The 13,339-nt window shown below is 46.3% G+C and overlaps 1 long non-coding RNA gene across 1 annotated transcript; it reads left to right on the top strand.

Moving 5' to 3' along the window:
• Window positions 1-2,679: 2,679 nt before the first annotated feature.
• On the top strand, window positions 2,680-12,102 carry LOC134761080 (uncharacterized). Its single transcript, XR_010139327.1, has 2 exons — window positions 2,680-2,889; window positions 11,391-12,102. It is a non-coding gene; the product is annotated as an uncharacterized LOC134761080 (long non-coding RNA).
• The last annotated feature ends 1,237 nt before the right edge of the window (window positions 12,103-13,339 follow it).

Raw genomic sequence — 13,339 nt, 5'->3', positions numbered from 1 at the left:
TTTTCCGTGTGTCTGATTTAGAGAAGAATTTTGAAAATATAGTTGGGAGAAGTTTCTTCTCTTCGGAAGTCCCACACAAAAAACCTCAGAGGAGAGGACGGCCCTGCAGGCCTATTGACTTCAGGGCCTTCAGCTGCCCCTCTCCTCCCAAAGGGCCTTGCAGGGAACCCTGCTAGACTGATGTCGGAGGGTGGTAGCTGTCAGACCTCTGCCTTCTGTGCAGTTTCAGTTCAGTCAGACACTGATGTGTTGGAGAGGAGGCCTGGATTCTGCTCCCAACGTGGCGAGTCACCAACTACATGATTTGGTGGGAAGCCTCAATTTCCTTATCTGGGAGGAGGGAGGGAAGGGGAGTGGGCTGGCTGTACTAAACAGCCCTGAGGCCCCTGGGACCCTATTCCTGTGGAAATGGGAAAGATGTTCTGAGGTGTATATAGGTATCTATATGTCTAGACACACACGCACATATGCATATGTATATATCTATTTATATTCATTCTCTCTACATATGTTTATATTCATATATATTTATATTCATTTTTTTTGAGATGGAGTTTCACTCTTGTCACCTAGGCTAGAGTGCAATGGCACGATCGTGGCTCACCACAACCTCTGCCTCCTGGGTTCAAGCAATTCTCCTGACTCAGCCTCCTGAGTAGCTGGGATTACTGGTGCCTGCCACCACGACCGACGAATTTTTGTATTTTTAGTAGAGACGAGGTTTCACCATGTTGGCCAGGCTGGTCTCGAACTCTTGACCTCAGGTGATCCACTCGCCTCCGCCTCCCAAAGTGCTGGGATTACAGGCGTCAGCCATTGTGCCCAGCCTATTTATATTCATTCTGTTTATATATAACATTATATATGTCTCAGCTTTGAAGCCTGATATTTCCAAAAGAAGCCTGGCTCATTAAGGAAGCGGAATGAATATAATCGTATTGTCACACAACACTTACCGCTTACACACGTCCTCATACAAGGGGGTTGGGGAAGACCCAGGTTCAGAGTCATGCCCACGGCTCTGGGGTGGGAGGGGCCTGGATTCTTAACTCCTTCGTTGCTTAGTTCCATCTTGGATTTTGCTTCTTCAACTTGGCCCTGGTTCAGCCAGGCCTGACTGGGTGTCTAGGCCCTTGGCAAAGCCGTTGCATAAGCAGGAAGCCATGCAGCAACTGTGGCACGGCGGAGACTGTGTGGTGAGGTTGCAGAACCAGGTAGGGAGTCTGACTAGACCGGCCCTGACTCAGCTTGCTTCCAGAAGACCTAGGTGTGGGGGCGTTGCCACATCAGTCAGGACTCCCTCTGTTGAGCGTGACAGAAACCCAGCTCACACTTGCCTACACACAAAGGGAGGCTTTGGGCTCTAGAAACTGGGAAAGACAGGGGTGGAGTGGACCTCAGGCATGACTGGATGGCAGCCTCAATGCAGCCAGCTCTCTCTCTGTGAATGGTCACCATTATTTTCTACTACACACGGGATAACCTGGGATGGGGGCCGGAGGAGGGAGAGGTCCCGCTGCAGACAACCCAGTTTAAATTACCCTAGTTGGTGACTGTGGAAGAGAAAGAGCTCAGAGTATACAGGTTCCAGGGAAGGCTGTGGTCAGCTGCCTTAGGCCACAGGCCCACCTCTGGGACTGACATCATGTTCAGGTCAAGTTAGGGCAGAGGGGATTGCCATAGGCAGTGAAGTCGAATCCTAAGGGATGGGCCATGTGGAGGCGCAGTTCTATGAATGAGGACAACTGTCATCAGAGAGAGGGCCATCGGGATCCTGAGGATGAGATCAAAACGCTAGCTACCCGCTAAAGATCCAGTAGCAGTCAGCATCCAATAAGGAGGGCAGAGAGAGTTTCGTATAAAGAACTGAGGTTGAGTCCGGGCACGGTGGCTCACGCCTGTAATTCCAGCACTTTGGGAGACTGAGGTGGGCAGATCACGAGGTGAGGAGATGGAGACCATCCTGGCCAACATGGTGAAACCCCATCTCCACTAAAAATACAAAAATTAGCCAGGCACGGTGGCAGGCGCCTGTAGTCCCAGCTCCTCAGGAGGCTGAGGCAGGAGAATCGCTTGAACCCGGGAGGCGGAGGTTGCAGTGAGCCGAGATCGCGCCACTGCACTCCAGCCTGGCGACAGAGCAAGACTCCATCTCAAAAACAAACAAACAAACAAACAAAAAAAACAAAACTGAGGTTGAAACGAGGACAGGGTATGAAGGGGATTTTCAGCAGAGCAGGAGTGAAAGTCTCTGCTTTGTAAGTCCTGGGAGGTCCATCTCGGTCTCCAGACTTCTCTGCAGTCATCAGGTGACAGGGACTGCCAGGGTGAGCAGAAGCGGCAACTGCAGAAAGCAGCTGCTACTATTTCTGTGGCCGAAGGAGCAAAAGGGGACATTTAGAAACACAGCGGAGGGACCCTGCAGAGCTGACTGGAGGAGGGGTCTCTGCTCACTGGCGCTGGGGCCCTGCAGACAAGCGCCCACTTGCCTGGGACCCCGACCTCTGAGCAGGGGTCTGAGCTAGCTCTTGGGCCACAGGGTGACGGAACTGGTTCTGCCAGAGTTGGAGGAGCCGCAAGCTGCGTTCCGCTGCGGCTCCAGTTTGGCGCAGCCTGCTGTTGGCTGGGGAGGGAAATAGCTCCCAGGAACAGGAAGCCCGCAGGAAGCGGACGGGGAGCAAACAGGAAGAGCAAGTCCCGCCTCCCGCACCAGCCTAGCGGTGCCGCTCTAGCGCCCGGGCTGCAGAGCCTACCCAGAGCCGGCTGGCAGAGCGGAGCCGCGGGCAGAGTCCCAGCTCCAGCATCACCCGTTGGCGCCCAGAGGATGGACGTGGAGCATAGAGGTCATGACTGAAAAGCGGCCCCAGATGTCTCCCTGCAGGCCTTCTGGTGGGTGCAGGAGTCCGTGCGACAGCCATCTCCCTCGGGAGGCTGGGAACTTCTTGAGGTCAGGGACGTGCTGGCTTCGCTGTGCATCCTCCACGGGGCCTGGTATCCTTCCCCAGGCAGAGCAGGCCCTCGTAAGCAGGTGTTATGCTGAAATGAGCTGCATGGCAGGAGCCCTTGTCAGGCAAAGTGTCCTGGGCAGCTCCGCAGCCCTCCCTGCCCAGCCCTCAGAGTTCCTGTGTGTTTTCCCGGGGCGTGGTTCCAGGCTCTCCCTGGAGTCCTGCACGGGGCCACGGTGGGGGTGTTGAACAGTGGACCTTGAACACACTGGGGCAGGCTCTGCCCAGACCTGGCAGATGCACCCTAAACTTCCTTCTCATCCTCCTCCACTTGCAAATAAAGTCAACAGCAGGATCTTACTCCACCAGTTATAGGCTATCTGGCTTTGGGCAGGTTATTGGGCCATTCTGAGCCTCAGTTTCCCCAGAATGCTCTCTTCAGTCCCTTAATCCCTGCACCGGGAGACAGGAAGAGACTCTTGGTCCTCTTCATCCCGTCCATTCCTCTCCCCTGTCTCCTGCTCCTTACTGGAGTGTGATTTTAACACAACACATCATAATTATGCTTTGAAAGGCAGTCAGTATTAGCAAGGCAGATATCTGTTTAGCTGGAAAAAAAGGAAAGATCCAGGTCAGCTGGCACTTGCTGAGCAGAGCTCACGGACAGCTGCAGGTGAGGCAGGGGGAGCAAAGGGGGAGAGAAGGCGAGGGAGGACGGGGCTCTGCAACAACCTGAAGGAAGCAGGAGACCAGGTGGGCCCCATGCCCTGGGCTCCTGTGAATTCCAGAGCAGCTGAGCATTTAGACAGGAATCCTCAGGAGAAGGCTGGAGCCCCCCAGCCTCCAGCTGCATCAGGGCAGGACAGCAGGGCGACAGGCCTAGTGGGGTAAGGGACACAAAAGTGTTTATGGCCCATGTGGGAATGGGATAGGCCGGTGCTCAGTAGAGTAAAGGCTCCCATGAGATTTTATGGCCATATCACAGTCTGCCCTGTCCTAAAGGTTTTTGTATAAGTTTTTCTCCTTCTTCCATCTCAAGTTCTTTCAAGGCAGGGAATGGGTCTGAGTTTTCTCTGATGGTGCCCAGAGAGTATGTTGGGTGTATCTGGGGACCACAGTCAAGTCTGGGTGAGTGTTTGGAGGGGCTTCTGGCAGCGTGGCCTAGGCTACTGGAAAGCCACTGGTCTGTGAGCTAAGATAATGGTGTGAGCAGTGGCAGATGTGACAATTCCCAGCCAGGAGCCCTGGCAGGCAGGCAGAGGGGATCAAAGCATAGGGACCTCATTTTCAGCCAGAGAAATGATTAATGAAGAGCCCAGTGTCCCAAAGGGAGGCTAATTGGGTTTCGAAGAGTGATAAGTGTTCCTGGGCTCACTTGGCATGGTGCTACCCTCTGAGTCCTGTTTCCTCAAGAATTTAATTTCATGTCCCTTTGTTGAACGCAGCTGTCAGGGGAGGAGTGATTTGGGCTGTTTGGGCTGTTTTATTTTCCTCCCTCTTTCTTTTCCATCTTTCCCTCCTTTCTTCTCTTGTGGGAAGATGCCAGTGCTTGGTGAACTGGCTGGTTGGGATGACCTGACCAGCCTTCTCTGAGCAGGCCCTGAGCACAGAAAGCCCTGGGCTCCCTCCATCTGCTCAGCAGCCCAGCCATCTGCCTTGCTCAGTCCCTGTGGAGACATTTGCTGGGGTTGCCTTTCCTTGGAACTGGTGGGTGAGATCTGCCAGGTGGAGAGATACCAGAGCCCAGGCTTCTAATGCTTTTTTCTGGGATCCTGACATACAGCAGAGACTGGACATACCTCCCCTTCTTCTCTGCTTGATAACCATCCCTGCTGGGCCTCCCAACTTGAAAGGTGGGACCACGGTACTTGTAGAGAAGGATAGCTCTGGAGTTGGCCTGCCTGTGTCTGAATCCTGACTCTGTGTCACTCTGGGCAAGTCATTTAACTTCTTCAAACCTCAGTTTTTGCTCCTGTGAATTAACTACCCCAAAGAGATATTGTGAGGCTTACATGAGACAACCAGGGTGAAAGTTCAGCACAGGGCCTGGGATATGGTAAGCATGGTGTAAGGATTATAAGCTTTTATTAGTAGGAGAGCATGTTAGTTTCCCGTGGCTGTTTTAACGAATTACCATAAACGGGGTGGCTTAGCAGAAACTTATTCTCTCCGTGTTCTGGAGCTCAGAAGTTCAAAATCATAGACAGCCACGCTCCTCTGAAGGCTTTAGGGGATAATTTGTTTCTTGTTTCTTCCAGTTTCTGGTGGCTGCTGGCATTCCTTGGTTTGTGGCCTCATCACTCCAATCTTCAAGGCCAGCATCTTTGAATTTCTCCCTGATCCATCTTCACATGTCCCTCTCATCTGTGTGTGTGGTCAAATCTCCCTCTGCCTCACTCTTATAAGGATAAATGTGTGTGCATTTAGGGCCTATCCAGATAACCCTCTGTCCCAAGATCCTTAATTTAATCACATCTGCAAAGACCCCTTTGTTTTGCCATACAATGTAAAATTCATAGGTCACAGGGATTAGAATATTGATTTTTTTTGTGGGGGCAGGAGTCATTTTTCAGCCTACCAAAGATGGAACAAAGAATTGGAGTGAGGGGGAGAGACTTGAGTGCCTTTCGTCATTGTCTTAGGACAGGCTCCCTAGTAGCAGACCCTGGGATGAGGTTCACTGTGCACACAGTTTATTAGGGAAGTGCTCCCAGGAGAAACTGGCAAGACAATGGGAGATGCAGGTCAGAGAAGGGGAAGAAACTCAGCAGGGTGAGATTTGAAGTCCCAGCCTGCTCTGGTTTGAGTGTGCCCCCCAGAAATTCATGTGTTAGAAACTTCATTGCCAATGTAACAGTATTAAGACGTGGGGCCTTTAAGAGATCCTTGGATCACAAGAGTGGAGCCCTCCTGAATGGATTACTGCCATTATCATGGGAGTGAATTAGTTCTCCAAGGAGGAAGTTACTTCTCACGAGAGTGGGTTGTTATAAAATGAGCTCAGCTCACTCTTGCAGTCTTTTTCATATGTGCTTGCTTGCTCTCTCTCTGTATAATGCCTTCCTCAGTGTTATGATGAGCAAGAAAACCCTCACCAGGTGCTGACACCACGCCCTTGGACTTCCCAGCCTCCAAGACCATGAGCCAAATAACCTTTTGGTCTTTATAAATTACCCAGTATCAGTCATTCTATTAAAGCAACAGAAAATGGTCTAAAACACAGCATCATATTAATCCCACAGACAGCTTTAAAAAAGGAAATTCACTGATGAAATTGAATCCCACTTTTATCACTACTCATTCCTATTTCCCTCCTTTCCTTTCCAGAGGAAGTTATTGTCATAAATTTGGTATGTGCCTACTTGTCCACTTAAAAAATGCTGATAATATGTATTTGTGTCCCTAATCATGTAAAGTATTATCTTCTGCATTTAAAAAATTTATGTAATAAATTTATATAATAAATAATCTCTCTCTCTCTCTCTCTGTCTCTCTCTCTCTCTATATATATATATATATCTGTCACTTTGATTTTTTCACTCAGTACAGGGTTTAGAAGATCTGTTCATGTCAAGATACACAGATACAGTTCATTGCTTTTCACTGCTGCTAATTAATATGTACTTTTACTTTAGATGAAAATTTAGGTTGTTTAAAAATGTTTTCATTATTACAAGGCTGAGGTGTCTTCTTACCCTCTAAGAAGAGTTTCTCTAGAGTTGATGCCTTGGGAATTTTTTTGGTCATAAAATATGTGCATTTTTCAATGTTAATAATAACTGCAAAGCTGTTCCCCAAATGGCTGTGCTAATTTATCCCTCACTAGCAGTGTTTCTGAAACTTCCCATTTTCCTCATATTTTCACAAAGATTAGTATTTTCAGACTTTTAATTTTTTTCTAAAATATGGAGATTGACATGATATGAGACGATTTCAACTTGTTTTCTGTGAGTGCTTCCATGAGTTGAGCGTCTTTTCATGTATTCATGACCACTTGGATTTCCTCTTCTGTGAATTACCCCTTTAAACCTCTTGCTCTCTTTCTATTGGGTTGAGTGCTTTTTTCTTGTTGAGTTGTAGAAGGTCTTTATACATTCTGGAGATTACCTTTTTGGTATTTCATATTGTAAACAACTTCTAATCTGTCATTTTTTGTCGTAAAGTATTCTGATTTTGATATAGACAAATCTATGAATTTTTAAATGGTTGGTTCTCTTATATCTTGAAAGCTTTTTTTACCTGATGTCATAAAGATATTATCTTTTTTTAATAGCTTAAAAGTTATATTTTTAATATATAGGCTTTAGCCAAGCTGGAATTTATTTTTGTGCATGCTATGAGATAGGAACCTGATTTTATTCTTTTATATGGAAAGCCATTGTCCCAACACCAAGTATATCTATATATATGTAGTCTCTAAGCTCTCTGGTCTATTAATGTGGTCTATTTTTTATTGCTCTATAAATATCACCCAGTTTTATTAGTATAGCTTTATAAGAATTGTTTACATCCTGTTGGTTAAGCCATGTTCCCTAATCTCTTATTGTTCTTTAGAATTGCCTCAAATTTTCTTGATGGGATAGGTGAGATGAAACCTAGAAATCCTACAGCCAATTTTCTCCCAAAGGGAAGCCAGCCTAAAAATAAAGCTGATACTATGGAAGGGAGAGCAGAGATACGAAGATGCTGGGTCCTTAATGAGACTGTTGCTGAATCAAGCTACTCTGAAGCTGATCCTGCCTCTGCAATGTCTGTTTATGTAAACTAATAAATCTACTTTATTATTAACCAATTTAGTTGATTTTTCTGTAACCTGTAACCAAAGCTTTCTAACGGATACACCTGGTATGTCTTTTTATGCCTATTTTCAAGCTCTGTCATTATGTTTAGTGCATTTCTTATAAACTGCATAATCTGGACATTTGAAGTGTACTCTGAGTGTCTATCTTTTAATAGGAAAAATTAATCCATTTACGATTTCTGTGATTACTGTGATTATTTGGATTTTTGTCTATCTTATTTTGCATTCTTCATGTATCATTTCTTTGCCTTTCCCACTCCTTTTCTGTGGCTTTCTGTGAGATTCATTAGATTTTCTTCCCTCTTTTGCCCTCTACTGATTTGAAAATTATGCATGTGTTTCTGGTCTTTCACTATTTTCCTAAAGCTTATAATATGCATACTTCATTGTGTATTTTTTGAACAAAGCCTGAAGTTAATCAACACTTTATCCTTCTCCTGAATAAAAACAGTAATTTTATACACTCAAAATTTCTTACTTACAACGTTTCACTGCTCATATTTTTACTGTTTCTATTATTTTAATTCCTCATGTTTTTAAATCTCCCAAATTGATGATGATGACGATGAGATGATGGTGATAATGATGATTCAATACTTATTCAGATCTTACTAATTTCTTTGTACACACTTATTGTTATGGGTTGAATTGTGTTTCTTCAAAATTCATATGTTGAAGCCCCAATACCTCAGAATGTAACTGTATTGGGAGATAGGGTCTTTAAAATAAAGATGTAATTAAGTTACAGTGAGGTGTTTAGAATGGGCCTTAATCCAATATGATGGATGTCTTTATAAGAAGAAGAAATTTAACACAGACACGTGTGTGCACAGAGAGGAAAGGCTGTGTGAGGACAGAGCAACAAGACCGGCGTCTGCAAGCCAGAGAGAGAGAGTCCTCAGAAACCAGACCTGCTGACACCTTGACCCTGGGCATCCAGCCTCCAGAACTGGGAGAAAATAACTGTCTGTGGTTGAAGCCACCCACTCTGTGGTACTTTGTTACGGCAGCCCTAGCAAATTAATACACTTGCTTTTTTTTTTTTTTTTCAGTCATGCTTTTCTTCTGGGCTCACTTTCTATTTCCCCTCTGAATCGTTGACTAGTTCAAGTTCTTTCAGAGGGGATCTCTGGGCCTTAAACTATCTTGTTATATCTAAACAAATACTTAGCTCACTTCTGTCTAACTGGTCCACCTGGCATATCTTGAACGCCAGTTGACTTGAATATAGAATTCAAGGAGCAAGTCTCAGTCCCTGGGTAATGTGGACTTAGCAAGCCCCATTCCACCAGCTTCTGCCTCTCGGAGGAATGACTCTCTTCAGTCATTTCTTCAAAGGGACATGCTCAATAAACAAGAGCTCCTTCACAAGTACATTGACTATTTTTTTCTTTTTTCAGACGAAGTCCACTCTCACCCAGGCTGGAGTGCAGTGGTACGATCTTGACTCACTGCAACCTCCACCTCCTGGGTTCAAGTGATTCTCCTGCCTCAGCCTCCTGAGTAGCTGGGATTATAGGTGCCCACCACCATGCCCGGCTAATTTTTGTATTTTTAGTAGAGACAGGGTTTCACTATGTTAGCCAGGGTGGTCTTGAACTCCTGACCTTGTGATCCCACCTGCCTTGGCCTCCCAAAGTGCTGGGATTACAGGCGTGAGCCACCGCACCTGGCCCTATTGACCTCTTAAGTGTAGACATACTGGAAGAGAAGGAGAGGACCTGTTCTACACTATAATCCCCTTGGAAGACATTTTTTCTTAGCACATTGAAGATATAAATCATTGTCTTAGGATATCTATGTTGATGAAGGAAACTCTGCCGTTTATCTGATAGCCATTCTTTTGTGGGTAATCTATCTTTTCATTAAACTAGCTTTTAACATTTTTTTCCTTGTAGATGTGAATTTATGTCTATTTATCCTGCTTTGGGCTTAGTGTGCTTATTTAATGTGGGGCCATAGGTCTTTCCTAATCTCTGAAAAAATCTCTGCCATCATCTCTTTAAATATTGCCTCTTTCCCCATCTCTGTATTCTCACGCTCCTATTAGGCATGAGTCTCTCCTCCACATCTCTTAACTCCTCTCTCAGATTTCATATCTCTTTATATATCTGTGATTTCCTTTGCTCTATCATCCTACTCATTAATTCCTCTTTCAGTTGTCTAGTGATGATTTAACTTGACCATTAATTTTTAAAAACCAATTATTATATTATTCATTTCTGTAATTGTCTCCTACAATATTCTGTTTTTGCATTATCAGTCTATTCTTTCTTTCTTTCTTTTTGTTTTTTTTGATAGAGTCTCTCTCTGTCTCCCGGGCTAGAGTGCGGTGGTACAATCTTGGCTCACTGCAACCTCCGCCTCCCAGGTTCAAGCAATTCTCCTGCCTCAGCCTCCTGAGTAGCTGGGATTACAGGCATCTGCAGCCACCACCAGCTAATTTTTATATTTTTAGTAGAGACGGGGTTTCACCATGTTGGCCAGGCTGATCTTGAACTCTTGACCTCAAGTGATTCGCCTGCCTCAGCCTCCCTAAGTGCTGGGATTACAGGGGTGAGACACCGCGCCCAGCCTCTTATCAGTCTATTCTTTCTTTGAGTTCTTCAAATACTTCAAATATAGCTATTTTAAAGTCCCTTGCAGACTTCCATACAATTTTACATTTCTGACATGTTTCCTGATTGAATCTGCTGTTTACTGCTCAGAGCTTCGGATTTCTTTGCGCGCTTTGTATTTATGTGGGTGAAGCTGTCTCCTGAGGGGTCCTGCGTATGCCTGGATTGCAGAGATGTTCCTCTGGAATGACATTGTGATTGCATCTACTGCCTCTAAAGGGTAAACAGTTTCTAGACCGGTATTTATGTGAGTTTCTAGGCTCGGGACATCCACACCATGCTGGTAGCAATGAGAACACCTGTCCATAATTTTGTGTCATACAGCCTAGAGGTTCAGATATTTTATTGGTGACTGTTTCCCTCACAGTCCAAGGTAAATGACCCACTTTTGTGCCAAATATTCAGGCCAGCAAGCAGTTTTTCTAATCCCAGTTCCTAAACGGGAGAGCCCTTTCCTGACTCCTGGTTTCATTTGGGGAACTCAGTTCTAGTATTCCTGCTGTCGGCAAGGCTGTGGCCTTGGTGTCACTTCCTAGGCAAGAGCTAAAGCTGCAGCCTTTCTAAACACCGTATGACTCCATTTCTCTGGAATTCTGGAAAAAGCAGAAATAGAAGGGCAAATATAGACCAGTAGTTTCCAGGGGAGGGGGAAGAGTTGGCTACAAAGGGCAGAAGGGCATTTGCGGGTGATGGAACTGTTCCATGCCTTGACGGGGGTAGTGATTCTATAACTATATTTATTTGCCGGAACTCACAGTATTATATCCTAAAAAGGGTGAATTTTACTGTATGTAAATTATACCCTAATTTGATTTTTAAAAGACGCAGGATGATAAACTATCTCTATAGCTCAATATGATTTTTGATAACTTGAAAACTAAACCCAGCCTCTAAGGCACACACACGGTGTAGCTCAATCCTGATTACCACTGCAAGTCTCCTCTTTATTTGAGCATCCACAGATACTTTTTTAGCTTCTGAGCTTCGTTATAGGTTTTGAAATTTAATTTTCTGTACTTTACCTAGGATTTCTATGTGTTTGGAGCAGAAGACCGACATGTCAGCTCAGACCACTACCTTGACTGAGGACCAGGCCATTGGCACTGCTGGACATAAAGTCTCTGATGGGCCTCAGGACTCTGAAAATGATCATGCATTTTCCAAACAAGCAGCACACACTATTCTGGGTGGCAGGAACTGCCTTGCTTTCCTAATCTAGATGCTGGGTCTTTTATCCTTTCTCCCTCTTCCAGATGTTTCCTTTGGAAGCACCTCCCCAGCCCAGGGTTCCGCTTCTGATGTCCCTGAAGTGCATTCTGCCCCAGTGGCTGGATCCTCCCTGTGGCTGCTGAGGACTGGATTGCCCCAGAGCCTTGTGTTGATTCAGTGGATGCTGCCTCCATCCTGAGCTAAGGGCCTAAGCCAACTCCTAGGACTTGGCTTCTGGGAAGGCATCTGCTGGCATCTGCTTCCAGTGCATGCTGGTTGCCCAACAATTTGGGTACCATTGCATTTGGCTGTACCACTGGAAATAGGCCAACTCCAAGAGATTGCACTGCTTCTGCCTTAATTATTTGCATTGGCTGTTGAACTGATCTGAAGCTACTAAAACCCAAAATGGATTCATTTGAGTGAATAGTGAAGAAGTTACAAATCCTTCTGTATATTATTTTCTCAAAAACGTAAGAGCATGTTAAAAAATGTAGAGCAATACAATACAGTACTTCTGTAAAACATACCCACCCAGATATGTGTGTGTGTGTCTGTGTGTGTCAGAGAGAGAGAGAGAATGTCAGGGCGGGAAGAACTCTCTAGAGAAGGGCCCTCTGGTTTTACTGCTATGGAAACTGGGGCTTAGAAAAGGGGAGTGGCCTATTCAAGGTCATACAGGTGGTTAGTAAACAACAGAGACCAGGTGGTCCCCTGAGTCCTAGTTTAGGACTTGTCCCACTGAGCCTGCCTGCCTGTGAGTCATGTGACATCTGTCAGATCAGCTGTGCAGCTGGACTTGCTGATGGAGCCCAGTAGATAGTGGCTCTCAGGTTCCCCAAACTCGAGCCTGGAGAAAGGGAGAGCACCTGGGTCAGAGGTGAGAATGATGAAGGCATGGCAGGAGCCAGCCAGCATCTGAGCAGTGGAAGCAGAGGCTCCTTCCCTTAGCTCCGTTAGTGTAGCCAGAAAACAGAACATGAGTCCTAAGGCCCTGAAGGTCTGAAGCCTTGAGGGGCGCCCTCGTCACTGCTGTCATTATGAAGACTGCTGTCATGAAGAAGGTGGGGCCGACTGGAGGGAAGGTGGTCACTCTCCCTGCAAATGCATTCATCTCTTTCACTAGTTCCGGAGCTCTTCAGGTCGGGCTGTGGCACAAGGCGTATAGCACTGACCTTGCAGGCACATGGTGAGAAAGAAAACCAGATTGACCTTCACACTGATCTATCACTGTTTTCAGCTCTTTACAGACAATGCAGGCCATCTTTTTGGTATCTGTGGGGACGGTCCTCACTGCCACCATCCCCCTGCTTACCGCCATCCAGAAGTCCCTAAACAGAGCTCCTCCATGTGGTTGTCTGCTAACTGCGGGGCTGGGTTGCATGATCACCCTTGCATGAAGGCGCAGCTGGGAAGGCGAGTATTTTCCACTTTTCAGCCTCCACCATGGAAGGTAACAAGGGAGGTACCTGGCAAGCTGCCGTGCCTTTCAGCCATAGTCCCCCCAAAGTCAGCAAGGGGGCCCAGCTGTGGCCCCCTTGGGAGTTTTCTCAGCAATCCATGGAGACCACCAGACCCTAGCAGAGCCGGCTGTGTTGGCTGATACAGCTGTTGCCAAGGCCTGCCTTGATAGAGCCCAGGGACACAGGCACCAGGGAGGCAGATCGCACAGAAATGAGGGCATGTTTTGTGGGTGGGTGTAATTGGAAACTGAATGGTTCTGGAGAGGCCAGGGCCAGGGGCTCACTTACTCCAGTGGATAATAA

The sequence above is a fragment of the Pongo abelii genome, chromosome 2 (assembly GCF_028885655.2).
Source record: "Pongo abelii isolate AG06213 chromosome 2, NHGRI_mPonAbe1-v2.0_pri, whole genome shotgun sequence".
In the NCBI taxonomy this organism is placed as follows: Eukaryota; Metazoa; Chordata; class Mammalia; order Primates; family Hominidae; genus Pongo; species Pongo abelii.
The sequence above is the reverse complement of the archived record's forward strand: the minus strand, read 5'-3'. Positions and strand labels throughout refer to the sequence as shown.